This window comes from Balaenoptera borealis (assembly GCF_965194805.1).
Source record: "Balaenoptera borealis genome assembly, chromosome: X".
NCBI classification, from domain to species: domain Eukaryota; kingdom Metazoa; phylum Chordata; class Mammalia; order Artiodactyla; family Balaenopteridae; genus Balaenoptera; species Balaenoptera borealis.
In genome coordinates, this window is record NC_138881.1 from 115,368,417 (window position 1) to 115,389,839 (window position 21,423).

Here is a 21,423-nt window from a genome sequence, read left to right on the forward strand (position 1 = left end):
CAGTGGCCCAAGCCCACGGTGTGTCCCAGGAGGCCGCCTCCCTCACAGCGCTCTGCACCTCGCCTCTGTTAACAGAAGCGGTGCGCTCTGGCTGGGCTTGCACTGGCCCCGTGCAGCTGGCTGCCGAGCGCACGACCGTGCCTCGCGTTCACTGACCGACTGACACCGTCGTTACCTGAAGTTCAAAGCCCTTCTCTTTCCAACTCTGTATGGGCCCCAGATAACAGAGAGAGTCCCTTCCTGCATCACAATCACTGCCATAATTGCTGATTCAGAGGTCAGTGCCAAATTACTGCAAGAAACACCAGTGATCTATTCTCTTTCCTGAGCCTCTCCGCTGCTTCTGTGACCTGTGTAAACTGTAAGCTGTTCTAACAAACAAATCACGTTCTTCCATAGTTTGAGGTCCGGGTACTAATTATTGGGCCTGAAGAACATAGCATGTTTGGAGCTCTAACTTATTTGGTTAGCTTGAATTCTCCACAACAGTGGTTCAGGGGTCAGGTCAGTCACTGAGAACAGTGGGAAGCAGGAAAAGCTGCTAGTGATGGAAATTCAATTTAAGCAAATGAGTTCCCCTATTCCAGCTGCCACCTTACACAGTGACCATCCCTTCAAGGTTATTGAACCTCTATGGAGCACCCTCTAGCCTCAGATTTTCTTTCACTCTCTAAAAACGCTTTCTCTCCACTGCCCTGTCAGTTGATGCACTAGAGCAGCAATGCAGGTGTCAACGTGCTACAGGAAAAGCACCAGCCTCCACTAGACCACAGTCCTGCTGGGAGACCTTGTGCCAGACATGTCTCCACTTCTCCCTGGGTAGCAGTTTCTCCGTTGGCTACGTATAGGTTATAGGCCATGTTCTTGAACTTCCTCTTTGGTGAACTGAGATTATCATTTGAGCTGTGCTCACTTATTTCTAAGACCATACAAGATTATGTCCTAGATTTGAAAAGTACCCCTGACCTAGGAGCTGCCCCTGTACCTGTAATCATTCCCTGAACTCAACAGCGTTCACTGAGGGAGTGTGGCTTAAAAGCCTTTACCACTTATAATTGTAAAGCCACTCTGAAGAAATCAGATCTCAGCTTCCACAACTAAAGACACCTGAAGGCAGAAGCGAGGACCAAAAAGCCCAAGAGCCAGCAAGGTGGGGAGGAAGGGGATTGTTCTTGCGGTCGGAGGACCCAGCTTCTGGTCCTGCTTTGCCACCCATCTGCTGGGTGACCCATTTATGTCTCCTCTCCGGACCCTTATTTTTCCTTTTTAAAGAGAGTTGGACTAAAGGGTCTCTAAGGTCTCTTCCAATTTTGAGATCTGTTTTTCCTCCTAATGCTTTTACATAGAATGTAACCCATTCTAGAGTTACGCACTCTGTCCCCAGTCCTGGGCCAGTGTTTGGTTGCTAGGGGAAACAGGCAAACAGACGTGTATGACAATCTTTACTGCCCTCACCAGTCACCAAGGGCACATCCGTCCTCTTGACAGTGTCAGCAGGGTCACCTTTGTGTCTGGACAACAGCATATTCACATTATTTCTTGATTGAATAAGAGCACCATTGACTACCTGACAGACAAAAAGGCAGTGGGTCCTTCATGACTGCATTATGCGCTCCCACTGTCAAGGAAACTATTTGATCATGTGAGCTGATAGATGTGGAGGGGCTGTGTAAAATATAAAGTATGGTGGAAATGAGAGCTGTTATGAAAATAGTAAAACACTTATCCAGTGTTCCACTGTGGCTAGTTCTTGCCATTTTTGTTGAAATAGGTAATTGATCTCAGCATCTCTCTAACCACAGGAAGATTACCCAGCATGTTGTTTTTATAAGCTCCTTCTTACCTAAGTGAAAGAAAAAAAAAATTATCTAGCCTTTTTATTCCTGGGGCACTGAATTCAATTTTAGTCAAGGTTTTAGACCTTCCTTAATAAGAAAATGCCAGCTTTTCTAGCCTGTAATCTGGTTATCTAATATCTTGCTAAAGTGATTAAAACTGATTAAAATGAGGAGGGAACGCTCTTTTAAAAAAAGAAAGAAAAAAGAAAATGATTGGATTTCTATGCCTTAGGTTACACTTAAGGAAAGATTGAATTAACTTGATCTTGATTGAATAAAGGACACTCTAAACAATTCTAAATTTATTCCAAGTCTGAACATTGTTTTCTGGAATGCTTCAGCACAAAATGTCACTGTCACTTTTATTTCATAAGCACAGACATCTTTTAATACATAGATAATGTACTTTATAGAGGCTCTTTAAGAGCATTCACACATGCATAGATATTTATTTACAACTGTTTTTGCCAAACCAAAATAGAAAAGGCTTAGTTGACTTTCAAGCACTTGCATTTTCCAATTTGAAGACAGAGAATTATGACTGCAGAGTACCTTATTTACATAACCAAGAGGTGGCAGTGTTACATCCATTATGTATTCGCTGCACCAAGTATCATTTAACAGTAAAAAAGTGCAATGTGTAAATAAAAATATGTAACAAATATTTCTGTCCTTTTTAAATGGCTGCTTCAGTGATAGCCACTAAAAACATTCATTAAAGTGTGATGTTTCCTTGTAAACAGCAATCCCCCCTCTCCCCCCAAAAAAATCAAAGCTAGGAACCACAATTTATTACCACCAGTGAGTTTACCGCAGCTCTGGGAATCCATACACATCCCCTTCGGTAATCACTTGTTTTCTGGTAAAACATTCACCTCCTTCCCAAATATAGATAAAAATCAACGTAAAAAAACAATCACAAGATTCCCCAGAGTAAGAACTTCTATGTAAAAAGCAATTTAGAAAAAAAAGTCAAAGAGTTGAATACAAACAGCATCCTACACACTGATTATTATCACAGAAAAATAACTATTTGAAATCAGACCCTTTTGGTGACCTGCCAGGACTGTTTTGAGCATCTGCTAAATTATGCCTTGTGACTTGTGACTGGGGTAACAGTCCAATTAAATTTTACCTAAGCTGCCTGAATCTGTTCTGTTTTATTTTGGGTTGTCTATTTCCAACCAGTCTAGGAGATTGAAAAACAATAACAGCAGAAGCATTTAAAAACTGGAACTGTTGGGTCACCAGTTTCCTATAAAACTACTCTTGGTAAAAATCAATACCATAAATGTATCTGAGCAGTCAGGAATGGATATTTGGAATAGAAGTTCTTAGAAAAGTAGTTTAAATAGAAACTGAGTACTTTACATCTGGCCTTATAGAAAGTTAGGCAGCTCAAACTTTCTGTCACTCATAGGAAAATACGTTATTTATTTATTTATTGGCCGCACCTAGCGGCAGGCATGTGGGATCTTAGTTCCCTGACCGGGAATCGAACCCGTGCCCTGTGCATTGGAAGCGTGGAGTCTCAACCACTGGACCACCAGGGAAGTCCCCGAAAATATGTTATTTTAAACCATGAACTACATAATGCAGCATCTCTAAATGAACACCATCCCCTAGAACTAAACCATTTGAATATTTGGAAATATTTTTATGTTATTTAGATACTTCCACTACCTATTAGCCCACATCCAGAGTGTTTGTTGTACAGGTTCTAAAAGTTACCTAAAAACAAGTAAAGGGCATTTAGAACATTAGTATCTGACACATACCAAAATATTACGAGCTTTCAGTCTCTAAAAGAAATATTCTATGGAAGAGTCATGAGATTGGCAGTTCTGACTGATTGTGAGCATTTGAATATTTTAGATCTGTCCTTTTTATTTCTTCTTCTGTATTTCATTTTAAGTCAGAAATTGTGGTTGCGATGGAGAGTACTGAATATTTTTTTTACATATGGCACAAACAGCAAACATTCATTGTATAGACTGAGAACCTAGTCTGGGAAAATTCGATCTATGGACAGGATTCAAAGAGCACACGTGAGGATTATGTAGCAGGATGATAGAGAGGAGTAGTATTGTGCCAGTGGCCACATGAGTAGGTCAGATACTCCCTTCCAATAACTTCAAAGTGGGCAAGGGTTTCAATTTCTGAAAAGGGCTGGGGGAGTTAATTTAATTCTTACAGTCTCCCCTAAGAAATCTTCCAGTTTCATCACTTTGTGGAATAATTTCTAGTCTCAATTTCATTCTTAATCAAATTTGATGCATTATGTTATTTCCTCCAACATGAAAATAACAGTGTATTTTAATGTTTTAATTGAATTTATATTCTCTTCCTGTGTATGAATTCTGTGGCTGTGTCATGATACTTGATGCCTCATCAATCAGGGACGGATGAGACTATCACCTTCCTCTGTATACAGATACTCCTGTCATGCACTGAGATTCTCCCCACCTACCCACCATGCCTCTATTTTTCCTCCTCACTAAGAGATTTCTTATTCTGAGGAAAGATATAGGTTGGTCAAGAAAAGGAGGAATAAACAAGAATAATATCAACATTTATTCATTTGCTTACAGCATGTCAGGTACTCTGCTAAGAGCTTTACACTGATTATCCTACATAATCCTCACAAGGCCATTTCAGGTAGATACTGTTATTATCCCTATTTGAAGAATGAGAACACTGAGACTCAGAGATGCGAACTGACTTGCCTAAAGTCACACAGCTGGCAAATGCCAAAGATACAACACAGTGCTACTTAAAGGAGGCACCACCGCCACCAATAACTTCCATTTACTGAATTGCATTATGTGTCGGGCACCCTGCTAAGCATTTTACAAGCATCAGTTCATTTAATCCTCACAAACTTTATGAAGCAGGGGCTAACATCATCTCTACTTTATAGATAAGCAAATGGAGACACAAAAGTTATGTAACCTGCGTAAGGGCAAATATCCTGTAACCTGGGATTCAAGCCCAGCTCTCTCTTGACTCCAAAACTCTTTTTTTTTTTTTTTTAAAGATTACTGGCAACCTTTTGGGTTTTTTTTTTCTTTTTAATTTTATTTATTTATTTATTTATGGCTGTGTTGGGTCTTCGTTTCTGTGCGAGGGCTTTCTCTAGTTGTGGCAAGTGGGGGCCACTCTTCATGGCGGTGTGCAGGCCTCTCACTATCGCAGCCTCTCTTGTTGCGGAGCGCAGGCTCAGTAGTTGTGGCTCACGGGCCCAGCTGCTCCACGGCATGTGGGATCTTCCCAGACCAGGGCTCGAACCCGTGTCTCCTGCATTGGCAGGCAGATTCTTAACCACTGCGCCACCAGGGAAGCCCCTCCAAAACTCTTTAATGTCCTGCTCTAAAATAGACAGAACTGAAGGTGAAGGTGGGCTCCAAGGATGACTCACCTTATGAAAGCACATTCAAATAATCCTGGAGCTGTCCAAAGATGTGAAATTTGACTTTATGCTTCTGGTTGGTAGCTCCCCTTCAAAAGTAGAGCCAGGGGCTCTCTCTGCACACAAACTCACATTTCCCTTTCACTCAATACAGTGTTTGGTTCTGTCCTGTAAGTAGGAGTCAATCCAGAAAGAAACATGCTAATGTCAACCTTCTGACTCAGAAAAAAATCTTTTTTTTTTTAATTAAAAAAAAATTTTTTTTGGCTGCATTGTGTCTTCCTTGCTGCGCACAGGCTTTCTCTAGTTGCAGCGAGCAGGGGCTACTCTTCGTTGCGGTGCACAGGCTTCTCATTGCGGTGGCTTCTCTTGTCGCGGAGCACAGGCTCTAGGCACTCAGGCTTCAGTAGTTGCAGCATGCAGGCTCAGTAGTTGTGGCTCACAAGCTCTAGAATGCAGACTCAGTAGTTGTGGCACACAGGCTCAGTAGTTGTGGCTCGCGGGCTCTAGAGCACAGCCTTAGTAGTTGTGGCCCATGGGCTTAGTTGCTCTGAGGCATGTGGAATCTTCCCAGACCAGGGCTCGAACCTGTGTCCCCTGCATTGGCAGACAGATTCTTAACCACTGCGCCACCACAGAAGTCCCCAGAAAAAAATCTTAATTGACCAGTTTCATCAAAAGAGTTGAAGATCTTGCCCATATAGATACCACTAACAGATGGAAGTGATTCCTTGCCAACACTTATACCACCAAAGCATCATGGATGGAACAGATCCCTTTGTATTTCACAGATCCTTTAAAGAGTGGTGCTGGTTGAAGAGGAAGGGGACTCTAGCCCTGAATATTTGCATTTGAAGGGACAAATCATTGAACAGTAAGGTATAAGAGGTCCAAAGAAATGAATTAGAAATGGTAGAATTTCATACACATTTTATGGACTACAGTGCAGACCTAGGACTACAGGGCATTCTTATTTTCAGAAAAAAAGCTTCTTGGCACTAATGCACCAGGAAGCAGGGCTATCTACAAAAGACCACGATTTTTTAAAAAAACTTTCTTTTACTTTGTACCAAAGAAATGATTTCTATCTTAGTCTCCAAAGATTAAAAAAGCTCATGTGCAAAGATAGAGACATCTATGTCTTGAATTATTAAAGTTGTCAGTCCCTATTTTTAAAAAGTTAAATTAATGTGCAGTCCTGGATGTCTGAGCCTCACTTCCATTTGCAGGAGGCAGCAGGAAGGATGCTGGATCCCTCTCTCCATTTCTTTGTTAAGTAATGAACAATCTGAAAAGATGAGTTATTTGTAATCAACCCATCCACTTTAAAAAAAAGGGCATGTCTAAGAGAAATCCGATCATCATCAGTTGAAGTTTGAGTTCAGTGGCAGGCTTGTCTTTGGAAAGCTAAGTATTAAATCTTATCTGTTGGTTTGTACATCAGAAATTTATTGCAGGCTAGTCCACTGGGCTTTGCCTTGTGCGATGCAGTATGTTGCTGGTATATATAATGAAAGAGCTTGGTGGTACTCTCTTACACCAGAGGTTTTCTGTTTCAGCATTGTGCATAAATATGGGTAATTTCAACCAGAGTAAATACCATGAAGATATGAGTTCAAGTCAAAGCTCTGTCTCTCTGACCTTGGACAAATTACTTAACCTTTCATGCTTTAGTTTTCTCTTGTGTAAAATATGATGTTTGATGCATTCATCCCACAGGTGTTTTGGGTATCTATTGTATACTCAGCACTAAGGTTGTCATGGTAAACAAGACAAACCCCTTGCCTTCACATTGGTTGTAGTCTAAGTGGAGAGACATCCAATAAATATATAAACAAATAATATAATGTATAATTTCACAGAGTAGTATGTTCTATGAGAAATAAAGCAGAATAAAGCAATGGAAGGGGATGGGTAGGATGGATGGACTGTCTTTTTGGTAGAGTATTTCACAAAGGCTTCTTTGAAGTAGAGACTTCTGAGCAGAGACCTGAATGAAAGAAAGAATCCAGCCATGCAAAAATTTAGAAGAGCTTTCCAGGCAGAAAGAGACAGCACAAATACTCTAAGGCAAGTTGCTTAATATGTCGGAGGTACCGGCTGGAACACAGGAAAGAAAATTGAGAGCAGTAGGAGATATGGCAAGATCATAGAGAACTTTCTAGGCCATCGTGACTTTGGGTTTTATTCGAAGTGTGATGGGCAGTTACTGGGAGTTTAAGCAAGGAAGTGACTTGATCTGACTTACATTTTTAAAAAGAGAATTCTGTCTGCTCTGCAGAGAATAGACTATAAGGGGACAAGGGTGGAAACAGAGAGCACTTGGGAAACTATTAGAATAATCCAGGCAAGAAATGATACTGGCTTAGATCCTGATTGTCTTCAGCAGAGGTGGTGAGAAATGGTCAGATGTGGGGCATTATTTTGGAGGCAGAGCCAACAGAATTTCTTCATAGATTAGGTTTGATCTATGAGGGCAAGAGAGGTGCCAAGGATGATTCTGAAGTTTTAGGCCTGATCAACTGAAAAGTTCAAATTGATATCAGCTGGGATAGGGAAGACTGAGGGGACGGTTTGGGGCCTTCATAAGTTCTTATGGACGTGTGAAGTCTGACATTCCTATGAGATACTTAAGTGGAGATGTCGAGTCAGCTATTGAATATATGTGTCTGGAACTTAGAGAGTGCTTAGATATGGAGAGAAAGACTTGGGAATTTCGATGGTTTTTGAAGCCATGAAAATGGAAAATCACCCCCTAAAGAAGAAAGTGTACATGAAAAAGAGAAGAGGTCCAACGGCTGAACCTGGGTCACCCGTACATTAAGAGATCAAGTAGATCAAGTGGAATCAACAAAGGAAACTGAGAAGGAACAGCTAGTGAGGTAGGAGGAGAAATAAGAGAGTAGTACTTCAGAAGGAAATGTTTCAAGGCAGGAGGAAAGTGATAAGTCGTATCAAATTTTGCTGAGAAATAAGTAAAATGATAACTGAGAATTGACCACCAAATCTAGCCACATGGAGGTTACTGAGAAATATAATAGTGGTGGTTGCTGAAGAATGTTTTGTGAAAGCCTGTTGGAGTTGGTTGAGGAGACAATGGAAGGCGAAGGAGAGACAATGAGTATAGACGACTATGTATTTTTAGGAATTTTACTATGAATAGGAGCAGAGAAATGATGTACTGACAATGCTATCTTACCTGATTATAATGAAGGTGCTTTGCAAACTTAAAATTTATATACAAATAATTAGGCTATGATAAAAGGGAATTACTTCCTAATATCCATAACTAGCAAATTCACTTTATGTGTTTCTATGTATTCATGCTTTGTAAAGGTTTATTAATTATTTTTTTAATGTTTTGTCAGATGTTTGTTTTTAAAATTTTTTTTAATAAATTTATTTTATTTATTTATTTTTGGCTGGGTTGGGTCTTTGTTACTGCGTGCTGGCTTTCTCTAGTTGCAGTGAGCAGGGGCTACTCTTCGTTGCGGCACGCAGGCTTCTCATTGCAGTGGCTTCTTTTGTTGCAGAGCATGGGCTCTAGGCACGCGGGCTTCCGTAGTTTCGGCACGCAGGCTCAGTAGTTGTGGCTCGCAGGCTCTAGAGTGCAGGCTCAGTAGTTGTGGCACACGGGCTTAGATGCTCCACGGCATGTGGGATCTTCCCAGACCAGGGCTCGAACCCGTGTCCCCTGCATTGGCAGGCAGATTCTTAACCACTGCACCACCAGGGAAGTCCAAAGGCTTATAAATATTTTTAATTGGCCACCTCCATGTTTATTTTAAGCACATGACAGTTTTGACTGAGTCAGGCACCCCCTGATATGAAACACAAACCTTTTGCCACATGCTCGTTGGCATTGTGGATGCCTTTGTTCACTGAGAGACAGAACCTAAGAGAATGTCTATAATTTTTGCATCAGCCTATATCCCCTGACACATATACTACCCAGAGGGATTACACTTTCTCTTCAGTCTTCAATAGAAGCATAAGATCTGTGAGGAAAATAAAACCGGATGAGTCGAAGTCCTGGAGAATGGCTTGAGGTCAGTGTCACAGTTATGGAAAGAGATGCATCAGATTAAAGAATGAAACATATCTTGATTTTTTTTTCAATAAGACAATCATGGAAAGGAAAGGGAAATAAAACTTGTATTGGAATGAAACTTTCAAAAAGACCTTGAGGGATAGAAATGTGATTGTCATTTTTTTTTCATTCCAAGTTATCTAAGGAGTTCTTTAGAACCTGATCCCATTCAGTTAAAAAATGGAGATGGAGGAGGAGTTTACGCCAATAAGTGGCTGACAGTATTAATTAGTTCTGGAAGTTCTGGCTATCGCCAAGATTCTCTGTATTCTCAAATGATATTTAGAGTAAAAGAGAAACAGAATTTGACCTAAGGCAAAGTAAATATTGACTACCATCTCAAGGGTTTATCTGGCAGGCATGGTAAAAGCAAACGATGGCCGGTGTGCCAAAGAGAGAAAGGGCTCCAGTCACCAGGTACAGAGTCTATAATCATCACCCACAGACATTTAGGTCAGGAAAGGGAGCTGTCAGCTTGGAAAACAACCTACAGTGTGGATTTTAGCCTACATACATTCACATGCGTGCACACACACACACATGCACACAACTTTTATGCAGCCTAATAGCTAAAGACCAACTCCAGATAATGTTCTTCATGGAGAGAGCAGTCAGCAGATGCATAAACTCTTGTTTGTTGACATATTTATTCCCAGGGCTGATTGTGTTAATTTCCCAATACTCTTGCCTTGATGAGAGCTAGTGGGGAGGAAAAGGAAACAAACTCTGTGGCATTGTATAATTATATCCACAGTTAAAATTTTCTTTTTGTTTCTCATCAAGATGCAAGGCTTACCCTATATCACTGTGCACTGACAGCTCTAATAGAAGAAAAAATAAAGCAAACAATTAGCCTTGGGGAAAAGATAAACTAATGCACAATTCATGAATTTGCTACTCATTCATACCTGCTGTGATTCTAACAGAGTTGATTAAATATAACAGTGAGTGATTTTGAACAATTTTGATTTACTCTTCCGAAAAAACACTTGGTGTTGGGATTATTTAAAATGTGACTTCTTCTTATGGATTATATGCAGAATACTCTTTCTCTGAGAGAGATTGTTTCATAATATAATTTGGTACAACCTTCCTAAGTAAGCCTGGGATGAGAATCAGGGCAGCTTCATTACTGACCGCAAAGCACCCTTTGATGGCATACGGTTTCACAGACACAGGTTCCATCTGCAGTAGTCAGAACTCTAGGTAGATTCCAACTCAAGCCAGCTTATGCAAAATGCGAAGTTACTGATTTAGGTTACCAAGTATAGAAGAAGGAGGGGTATAGCTGGTTGTTAATAATAACTGGAGCCAGGAACTTCCCTACCCACTAACAAAGCTCTTTTTCTCCATTGTCAGTCAGTTTCTATATCAGTTTTATTCTCTCAGGTTAGCTTTTAAAATACTAGGGAAGAGAGACCTTCAAGATGGGGGAGGAGTAAGACGTGGAGATCACCTTCCTCCCCACAAATACATCAGAAATACATCTACATGTGGAACAACTCCTACTGAACACCTACTGAATGCTGGCAGAAGACCTTAGACCTCCCAAAAGGCAAGAAACTCCCCACGTACCTGGGTAGGGCAAAAGAAAAAAGAAAAAACAGAGACAAAAGAATAGGGATGGGACCTGCACCAGTGGGAGGGAGCTGTGAAGGAGGAAGTGTTTCCACACACCAGGAAGCCCCTTCGCGGGCGGAGACTGCGGGGGGCGGAGGGGGGACCTTCGGAGCCACGGAGGAGAGCGCAGCCACAGGGGTGTGGAGGGCAAAGTGGAGAGACTCCCGCACGGAGGATCGGTGCCGACCAGCACTCACCAACCCAAGAGGCTTGTCTGCTCACCCGCCGGGGCGGGCGGGGCTGGGAGCTGAGGCTCGGGCTTCAGAGGTCGGATCCCAGGGAGAGGACTGGGGTTGGCGGCGTGAACACAGCCTGAAGGCGCTAGTGCGCCACAGCTAGCCGGGAGGGAGTCTGGGAAAAGGTCTGGAGTTGCTGAACAGGCAAGAGACTATTTCTTGCCTCTTTGTTTCCTGGCGTGCGAGGAGAGGGGATTCAGAGCGCCGCCTAAATGAGCTCCAGAGACGGGCGAGAGCTGCGGCTATCAGCGCGGACCCCAGAGACGGGCATGAGAGGCTAAGGCTGCTGCTGCCGCCCCCAAGAAGCCTGTGAGCAAGCACAGGTCACTCTCCACACCTCCCCTCCCAGGAGCCTGTGCAGCCCACCACTGCCAGGGTCCCGTGATCCAGGGACAACTTCCCCGGGAGAACGCATGGCGTGCCTCAGGGCGCTGCAACGTCACGCCGGCCTCGGCCGCCGCAGGCTCGCCCCGCATCCTGTACCCCTCCCAACCCCCGGCCTGAGTGAGCCAGAGCCCCCGAAGCAGCTGCTCCTTTAACCCCATCCTGTCTGAGCGTGAACAGACGCCCTCAGGCAACCTACACGCAGAGGCGGGGCCAAATCCAAAGCTGAACCCTGGGAGCTGTGCGAACAAAGAAGAGAAAGGGAAATCTCTCCCAGCAGCCTCAGGAGCAGCGGATTAAATCTCCACAATCAACTTGATGTACCCTGCAACTGTGCAACACCTGAACAGACAACGAATCATCCCAAATTGAGGCGGTGGACTTTGGGAGCAACTGTAGATTTGGGGTTTGCTTTCTGCATCTAATTTGTTTCTGATTTTATGTTTATCTTAGTTTAGTATTTAGAGTTTATTATCATTGGTAGATTAGTTTATTGATTTGGTTGCTCACTTCCTTTTTTTAAAAAAATATAGGTTATATATATTTTTTGCTTTTTCTCTTTTTGTGAGTGTGTATGTGTATGCTTCTTGTGTGATTGTGATTTTGTCTGTATAGCTTTGCTTTTACCATTTGTCCAAGGGTTCTGTCTGTCCCTTTTTTTTTTCTTTTTTTCTTTTTAGTGTAGTTTTTAGCACTTGTTATCATTTGGTGGATTTGTGTTTTGGTTTGGTTGCTCTCTTCTTTCTTTCTTTCTTTTTTTTTTTCTTTTTGTATTACTTTTAAATTTTTTTAATTTTTTGATAACTTTATTTTATTTTATTTTTCTTTCTTTCTTTTTTTCTCCCTTTCTTCTGGGCCACGTGGCTGACAGTGTCTTGGAGCTCCAGGCGAGTGTCAGGCCTGAGCCTCTGTGGTGGGACAGCTGAGTTCAGGACACTGGTCCACCAGATACCTCCCAGCTCCATGTAATATCAAATGGCAAAAGCTCTCCCAGAGATCTCCATTACAACGCTAAGACCCAGCTCCACTCAACGACCAGCAAGCTACAGTGCTGGACACCCTATGCCAAAAAACTAGCAAGACAACCCCCCACTAGCAGAGAGGCTGCCTAAAATCATAATAAGGTCACAGAAGCCCCAAAACACACCACCAGACATGGACCTGCCCACCAGAAAGACAAGATCCAGCCTCATCCACCAGAACACATGCACCAGTCCCCTCCACCAGGAAACCTACACAACCCACTGAACCAACCTTAGCCACTGGGGGCAGACACCAAAAACAATGGGAACTATGAACCTGCAGCCTGCGAAAAACAGACTCCAAACACAGTAAGTTAAACAAAATGAGAAGAGAGAGAAACACACAGCAGATGAAAGAGCAAGGCAAAAACCCACCAGACCAAACAAATGAACAGGAAATAGGCAGTCTACGTGAAAAAGAATTCAGAGTAATGAGAGTAAAGATGATGCAAAATCTTGGAAATAGAATGGAGAAAATACAAGAAACGTTTAACAAGGACCTAGAAGAACTAAAGAGCAAACAAACAATAATGAACAACACAATAAATGAAGTTAAAAATTCTCTAGAAGGAATCAATAGCAGAATAACTGAGACATAAGAATGGATAAGTGACCTGAAAGATAAAACAGTGGAAATAACTACTGCAGAGCAGAATAAAGAAAAAGGAATGAAAAGAATTGAGGACAGTCTCAGAGACCTCTGGGACAACATTAAACACACCAACATTCAAATTATAGGGGTCCCAGAAGAAGAAGAGAAAAAGAAAGGGACTGAGAAAATATTTTAGGAGATTATAGTCGAAAGCTTCCCTAATATTGGAAAGGAAATAGTCAATCAAGTCCAGGAAGCATAGAGAGTCCCATATAGGATAAATCCAAAGGGAAACACGCGAAGACACATATTAAGCAGACTATCAAAAATTAAATACGAAGAAAAAACATTAAAAGCAACAAGGGAAAAACAACAAATAATATACAAGTGAATCCCCATGAGGTTAACAGCTCATCTTTCAGCAGAAACTCTGCAAGCCAGAAAGGAGTGGCAGGACATATTTAAAGTGATGAAAGGGAAAAACCTACAACCAAGATTACTGTACCTATCAAGCATCTCATTCAGATTCAATGGAGAAATTAAAACCTTTACAGACAAGCAAAAGCTAACACAATTCAGCACCACCAAACCAGCTTTACAACAAATGCTAAAGGAACTTCTCTAGGCAGGAAACACAGGATAGGGAAAAGACCTAAATAACAAACTGAAAACAATTAAGAAAATGGTAATATGAACACACATATTGATAATTACCTTAAAGGTAAATGGATTAAATGCTCCAACCAAAAGACGTCGACTGGCTGAATAGGTACAAAAACAAGACCTGTATATATGCTGTCTACAACAGACCCACTTCAGACCTAAGGACACATAAAGACTGAACGTGAGGGGATGGAAAAAAGATATTCTATGCAAATGGAAATCAAAGGAAAGCTGGAGTAGCAATTCTCATATCAGACAAAATAGACTTTAAAATAAAGACTATTACAAGAGACAAAGAAGGACACTACATAATGATCAAGGGATCAATCCAAGAAGAAGATATAACAATTGTAAATATTTATGCACCCAACATAGAAGCACCTCAATACATAAGGCAAATGCTAACAGCCATAAAAGGGGAAATTGACAGTAACACAATAATAGGGGACTTTACCACCCCACTTTCACCAATGGACAGATCAACCAAAATGAAAATAAATAAGGAAACACAAGCTTTAAATGATACATTAAACAAGGGGGACTTAATTGATATTTATAGGACATTCCATCCAAAAACAACAGAATACACATTCTTCTCAAGTGCTCATGGAACATTCTCCAGGATAGACCATAGCTTGGGTCACAAATCAAGCCTTGGTAAATTTAACAAAATTGAAATCATTATCAAGTATCATTTCTGACCACAACACTATGAGACTAGATATCAATTACAGGAAAAATACTGTAAAAAGTACAAACACATGGAGGCTAAACACTACTAAATAACGAAGAGATCACTGAAGAAATCAAAGAGGAAAGCAAAAAATACGTAGAAACAAATGACAGTGAAAACACGATGACCCAAAACCTATGGGATGGAGCAAAAGCAGTTCTAAGAGCGAAGTTTATAGCAATACAATCCTACCTCAAGAAACAAGAAAAATCTCAAATTAACAACCTAGCCTTACACCTAAAGCAATTAGAGAGAGAAGAACAAAAGACCCCAAAGTTAGCAGAAGGAAAGAAATAATAAAGATCAGATTAGAAATAAATGTAAAAGAGATGAAGGAAACAATAGCAGAGACCTGTAAAACTAAAAGCTGGTTCTTTGAGAAGATAAACAAAATTGATAAACCATTGCCAGACTCATCAAGAAAAAAAGGGTGAAGACTCAAATCAACAGAATTAGAAATGAAAAAGAAGTAACAGCTGACACTGCAGAAATACAAAAGATCATCAGAGATTACTACAAGCAACTATATGCCAATAAAATGGACAACCTGGAGAAATGGACACATTCTTAGAAAAGTACAACCTTCTGAGACTGAACCAGGAAGAAATAGAAAATATAAACAGACCAATCACAAGCACTGAAATTGAAACTGTGATTTAAAATCTTCCAACAAACAAAAGCCCAGGACCAGCTGGCTTCACAGGCGAATTCTATCAAACATTTAGAGAAGAGCTAACACCCATCCTTCTCAAACTCTTCCAAAATATAGCAGAGGGAGGAACACTCCCAAACTCATTCTATGAGGCCACCATCACCCTGATACCAAAACCAGACAAAGCTGTCACAAAAAAACAGAAAACTGTAGGCCAATATCTCTGATGAACATAGATGCAAAAATCCTCAACAAAATACTGGACAACTACATGTGAAAGAATGAAATTAGAACACTCCCCGACACCATACACAAAAATAAACTCAAAATGGATTAAAGACCTAAATGTAAGGCCAGACAATATAAAACTCTTAGAGGAAAACATAGGCAGAACACTCTATGACATAAATCACAGCAAGATCCTTTTTGACCCACCTCCTAGAGAAATGGAAATAAAAATAAACAAATGGGACCTAATGAAACTTAAAAGCTTTTGCACAGCAAAGGAAACCATAAACAAGACCAAAAGACAACCCTCAGAATGGGAGAAAATATTTGCAAATGAAGCCACTGACAAAGGATTAATCTCCAAAATTTACAAGCAGCTCATGCAGCTCAATATCAAAAAAACAAACAACCCAATCCAAAAGTGGGCAGAAGACCTAAAAAGACATTTCTCCAAAGATATACAGATGGCCAAGAAACACATGAAAGGATGCTCAACATCACTAATCATTAGAGAAATGAAAATCAAAACTACAATGAAGTATCACGTCACACCACTCAGAATGGCTATCATCAAAAAGTCTATAAACAGTAAATGCTGGAGAGGGTGTGGAGAAAAGGGAACCCTCTTGCACTCTTGGTGGGAATATAAATTGATACAGCCACTATGGAGAACAGTGTGTAGGTTCCTTAAAAAACTAAAAATAGAACTACCATACGACCCAGCAATCCCACTACTGGGCATATACCCTGAGAAAACCATAATTCAAAGAGTCATGTACCACAGTGTTCATTGCAGCTCTATTTACAATAGCCAGGACATGGAAGCAACCTCAGTGTCCATTGACAGATGAATGGATAAAGAAGATGAGGCACATATATACAATGGAATATTAGTCAGCCATAAAAAGAAACAAAATTGAGTTATTTGTAGTGAGGTGGATGGACCTAGAGTCTGTCATACAGAGTGAAGTAAGTCAGAAAGAGAAAAACTAAAACTGTATGCTAACACATATATATGGAATCTAAAAAAAAAAAAAAAAGGTTCTGGAGAACCTAGGGGCAGGACAGGAATAAAGACGCAGACGTAGAGAATGGACTTGAGGACACTGGGAGGGGGAAGGGTAAGCTGGGATGAAGTGAGAGAGTGGCATGGACATATATACACTACCAATTGTAAAATAGATAGCTAGTGGGAAGCAGCCACATAGCACAGGGAGATCAGCTCGGTGCTTTGTGACCTCCTAGAGGAGTGGGATAGGGAGGGTGGGAGGGAGACGCAAGAGGGAGGGGATATGGGGATATATGTATATGTATAGCTGATCCACTTTGTTATAAAGCAGAAACTAACACACCATTGTAAAGCAATTATAATTCAATAAAGATGTTTAAAAAAATAAGGATAAAGACAAAAACAAATAATACTAGGGAAGAGATCTTATTGATCCAGTTTGTGTTAGGTTCCCATTCTTATACCAGTGAATAGTCCCTTGAGAGCTACCTCTGGGAAATACAAAACTATCCATGCCCCCACAAAGCTTTCCAAAGCCCTTTTCTAAAGTGGTTTCTGGGTGTATGCCAGCCACATAGCATTACCTGGACTAAGACCTGGAGAAGTAGTTACTACCTGCCTAGAGTTTGGACCTACTTATATCTCAGACAAGATCAATGGAAAATCAAATGAAAGAAATCACAACCGTATTTTATCTCCCCAGTAAATCAAATGGATTTAATTTTGCTGGACTCCCTTCTAGGGCATGAGCACCCAAGTTGGGGTTGAGGGGAGTTCATTTGTCAGCCTTTTTTTTTTTCTTCTTTCTGAAAGCAGTCGAGAACTAGACACAGGAACCAGGTGAAACTTATATCTTTGTAGTTGGTAAAGGTGGATTGGAAGAAGCGTTTTGGACTGGTTGCCAAAGTGAATGTTCCATTTTACTCCCTCTCGAGTCTATATCATGGGATTTACATATGGGGAGAGTTGGGTGTGCAGACCAGGCATTTCCCCAGTTACCCACACGGAAGGTCATGCCCTGGATGAGCAGGGGGCAGAGGGACGATGAGGAGGGCGACTTCCAGTCTTGCCTGTGGAAGGTGCGTCCTGAGCCCTGATCCAGCTCTCTTTACCATCTACGGGAGCAGGGTTAGGGAGTAGAGCAAGTGCCCCCAAAGAGAGCAAGCAATAAACATATGTTTGCATGTATCCAGTGACACCTTCCCTAGCTCGTTAATCAGATAAATCATTTTTCTTCCCTAGGAGAAGAAAATGTGACACATAAAGAGAAGGCCTTAAAATGTCACTTTGATACTACTTCCTCCTGGGGAGTGGAGCAAAACTTCTCTCATGGGAATATGAGGACAGGGGAATTGGGTCCCTGCCAACAAAATATTACAACCATGATTATACTGTAGTTATATTCTTTATACTTTTTTCAGTTTTTATGTCTTAAGCTTTTCCTGTGTTATCTACATTATCTTCCAAATCATAATTATAATGACTGCATAATGTCTCATCGTTTAGATCGGGGTCCCCAGGCCCCGGGGTGGGACCGGTACTGTTAGGAACCGGGCCGCACAGCAGGAGGGGAGCGGCGGGCGAGCCAGCGAAGCTTCATCTGCCGCTCCCCATCGCTCCCCATCGCTCCCCAGCACTCGCATTATCGCCTGAACCATCCCCCCCCCGCCCCCGCCTCAGTCCGTGGAAAAATTGTCTTCCACGGAACCAGTCCCTGGTGCCATAAAGGTTGGGGACCGCTGATTTAGATGATTACTGCCTCACCAGATAATTTACCTTTATTAAATATTTAGGTGGTTTCCTATTTTTCTACCCTAGGTACTACTTAAATGGACATTTTTATGACTATAGTTTATTCTCTCCTTTTGGATTCTTTCCTGAGGTTGAATTCTCAGAAGTAAGATTCCTATGCCAAAGGCTATGCATATCCAAATACAAAATGTTCATCCTAACCTACACTGCCACCAGCGATATAGGCATGTGCCAATTTTACCACAACATCATGGATAGCCAATAGCATTTTGGTTTTGACTAGTTTACTGGCTATAAAAAAACACTTCATTAATGTTCTGTTTTGTATTTCTTTGCTTGCTAGAGGGTTTAAATATTTTCCCATATGCTTGTTTACTAATAACACTTCCTTTCATAAATTGTTCATCTCCATCGCCCACTTATCTATTGAGCTTCTTAATGTTTTTCTTAACAATTTGTATGAGCTTCTTAGATTATATACATCCTAGCCTTTTGTCATGTTTACTGGTAATATTTTTCTCATCTGTTGTTTGCCTTATTATTTTAACCATTTTTATGTGTATGTAGAGGTTTAGAAATTATGGTGTCTACATCATCCATTTCTCCCTTGTAAATTCTTCAGTGGCTTCGAAGCTAATAATGTTATCAATCTCTTGTTCTGATATCTCTTGGGGGATAGAGTTATAAAAAGAAAAAAGACATGTCACACTTCGAAAAAAGTTTCATAAGGATCAAAGCAACCTTGAACTCAACCACAGTTTGTAAAGGAATTAGTTAAGCTGCGAGTTGATTTTTCCTTATTCATGCTGAAAAAGACTTTTTCTCTTTAAGCAACCAAATATGGATCACAGCGGGAAGTATTAACTTCTAACACTTTCCGAAGAGCACAAACCTTCTGTTATTCCATTCACATAAAATACCAGTTGACAGATGGTATTTGCCAGAAAATAGGGGAGAAAAGCATTCAAACAGAGATTTATAAATTGAAAATTCTCTCAAGAAAAGTACCTGTCTATTTGGTTGGCTATTAAAGAGATAATAAGTCTGGGGTCAGTGTAGGAAAATGAAAAGATAGGACGAAAGGAATTTCGATCCTAAGCCTGGTTCAATTCTTAACTAGCTATGTGACTTTCATCAGCTATTTACCCTCTCTGGGCCTAAGTTTTCTCATAGATTTAATAAGGAAATTGGACTGGAAAATTTATTTAATTCCTTTTGGTGCCGGCATTCTATTATTCTTCATTCATTCTTTCATTCATTCAACAAATACATCTTGAGCCCATAATATGTAGCAGGCACTCTGCTGGTTGCTAGGAATGCAACGTTAAATAAGAAACAGTCCCTATATTCATTGACCTCTAGTAGGGAAGAGAGAAAACATTGACATGTCATGTGGTCAGTTCTAGAATGGTGGTGGAAAGCTAAGGGAGCAGAGCAGAGGAGCACCCCATCCTCATGCCTTTCTCAGCACAAGCTGGGCTGTCAAGGGGAAGATTTCTGGGGGAGGTGACACAAAACTGAACCTTAAAGATGAATAGGATTTCATTAAGGAGAGAAGAGGTGTGGGCCTATGAGACAGTCTATGCAGAGGAATCAGTAGGAGCAAAGACTGAAAAGCATAAAATGGCAGGAAGCAGGCAGAGAACTGCAAGTTCTGATGTTACAGGAGCTTGGAGTTTGAGGCACAGAGACAAAGCCAGAAGATAGGGCTCAGCTCATGGAGGACCCCTTGTATTAGGCTAAGAAATCTGGAATTTATTCTCGAAGAAATGGAGAGCCATCATAGGACTTCAGGCATGAGAATACCATGGTCAGATTTGTATTCTGGCGGAAGCAGGCAGGGTGTGCGAGAGGGGGCAGGATCAGGTAATCTACTGAAAAGCTATTGTCATAATCTAGGTATGATCCCATGGCTTAAATGAGAAGAGTGAGGGTGGCTGCATATGGTTGTTCAGGTTTCTCACTGCACAAGGGTGCTTGGCTGAGGGGGCAAATGGGAGCTGAAATCTAGTCTGTGTTCCAATTGCCAAGTACCTTGGTGAGAGGTTTTACCTCCTGGAGAAAGAGACACTGTGTTCTAATTCACACAAAGAAGTCATAAGAGCTAGCATTGACCCTGAGGGTAGTAGTCATAGATATGGAATAGATTTGAGAAACATTTAGGATGGATGTAGGCAGGACTTTTAAAAATTACTATTAATATTAAAGAATCTAATTTGGTATTTTTTAAAATATCCTATTAGGTGGCGTTGATCTTTCCCCTCATTAAATTTGCAAACATAAGTTCTGAACTATATCAAAATTAAGCTTATTTAAGAAAAACTACTAGAGTTAACAGAAATTATCAGTCCAAATATTACCCCCACCTTGTGTGGCATACAAGTGCTGTCACATGGGGTGGGCTATGAAAGATGGAGAATAAGACCTCTTATAACCATAGTGCTTCATGGTCTCTTGGTATATTTATTTATTATATTGCTTTTGATTTTCACACAAATCTTCTAAGGAAGGCAGAGCAAACGGCCTTATTCCATTTTTGTAAATGAATAAACTTAAGATCAGAAAAGCTAAGGGGCTTGGCTGTGGCCACACACATAGACTCAGATACAAGATGAGAACCCAGGTTCCCAGGCTATGAGGCCAGTGCTGGTCATTCCTTCACACCAAATGGCCTCCATGACTACCCTACCTATTATAATCTCACTGCTAAACTAGTCTGAGAGACACCATGGCTGAAAATTCCTATGTTAATTTTCAGTAATCATCATGCAGAAATTATACTGATACTTAGAGTTCATTAGTTAAGACTGTTTATTCAACTAGAAAAAAATAGTGTCATTCCCATTAGAGTAATGAAGCTGACAGAATTGGAGGAGCCACCCTTTCTCTGGCATTCTTTCCAGCATCTGGGCCTTTGGTTCCTATATTAATTATTGGGTGCTGCATAACAAATTACCCCAGGCCTTAGTGACTTAAAACAACAAAGAATTATTTATTATCTCTCATGGTTCCTGTGGATCAAGAACTTAGACAGACCACTGTGCAAATAACTCATCTCTGCTCCACAGTACCTGGGGCCTCAGCTGGAAGAAAGAAAGACTGGCGACTGGAATTATCTGAAGCCTGCTCGCTCACCCACATGTGCAGTGGTTGATGCTGGCTGTAAGTTGATGGCTAAGCTGGGATGCTCAGCCA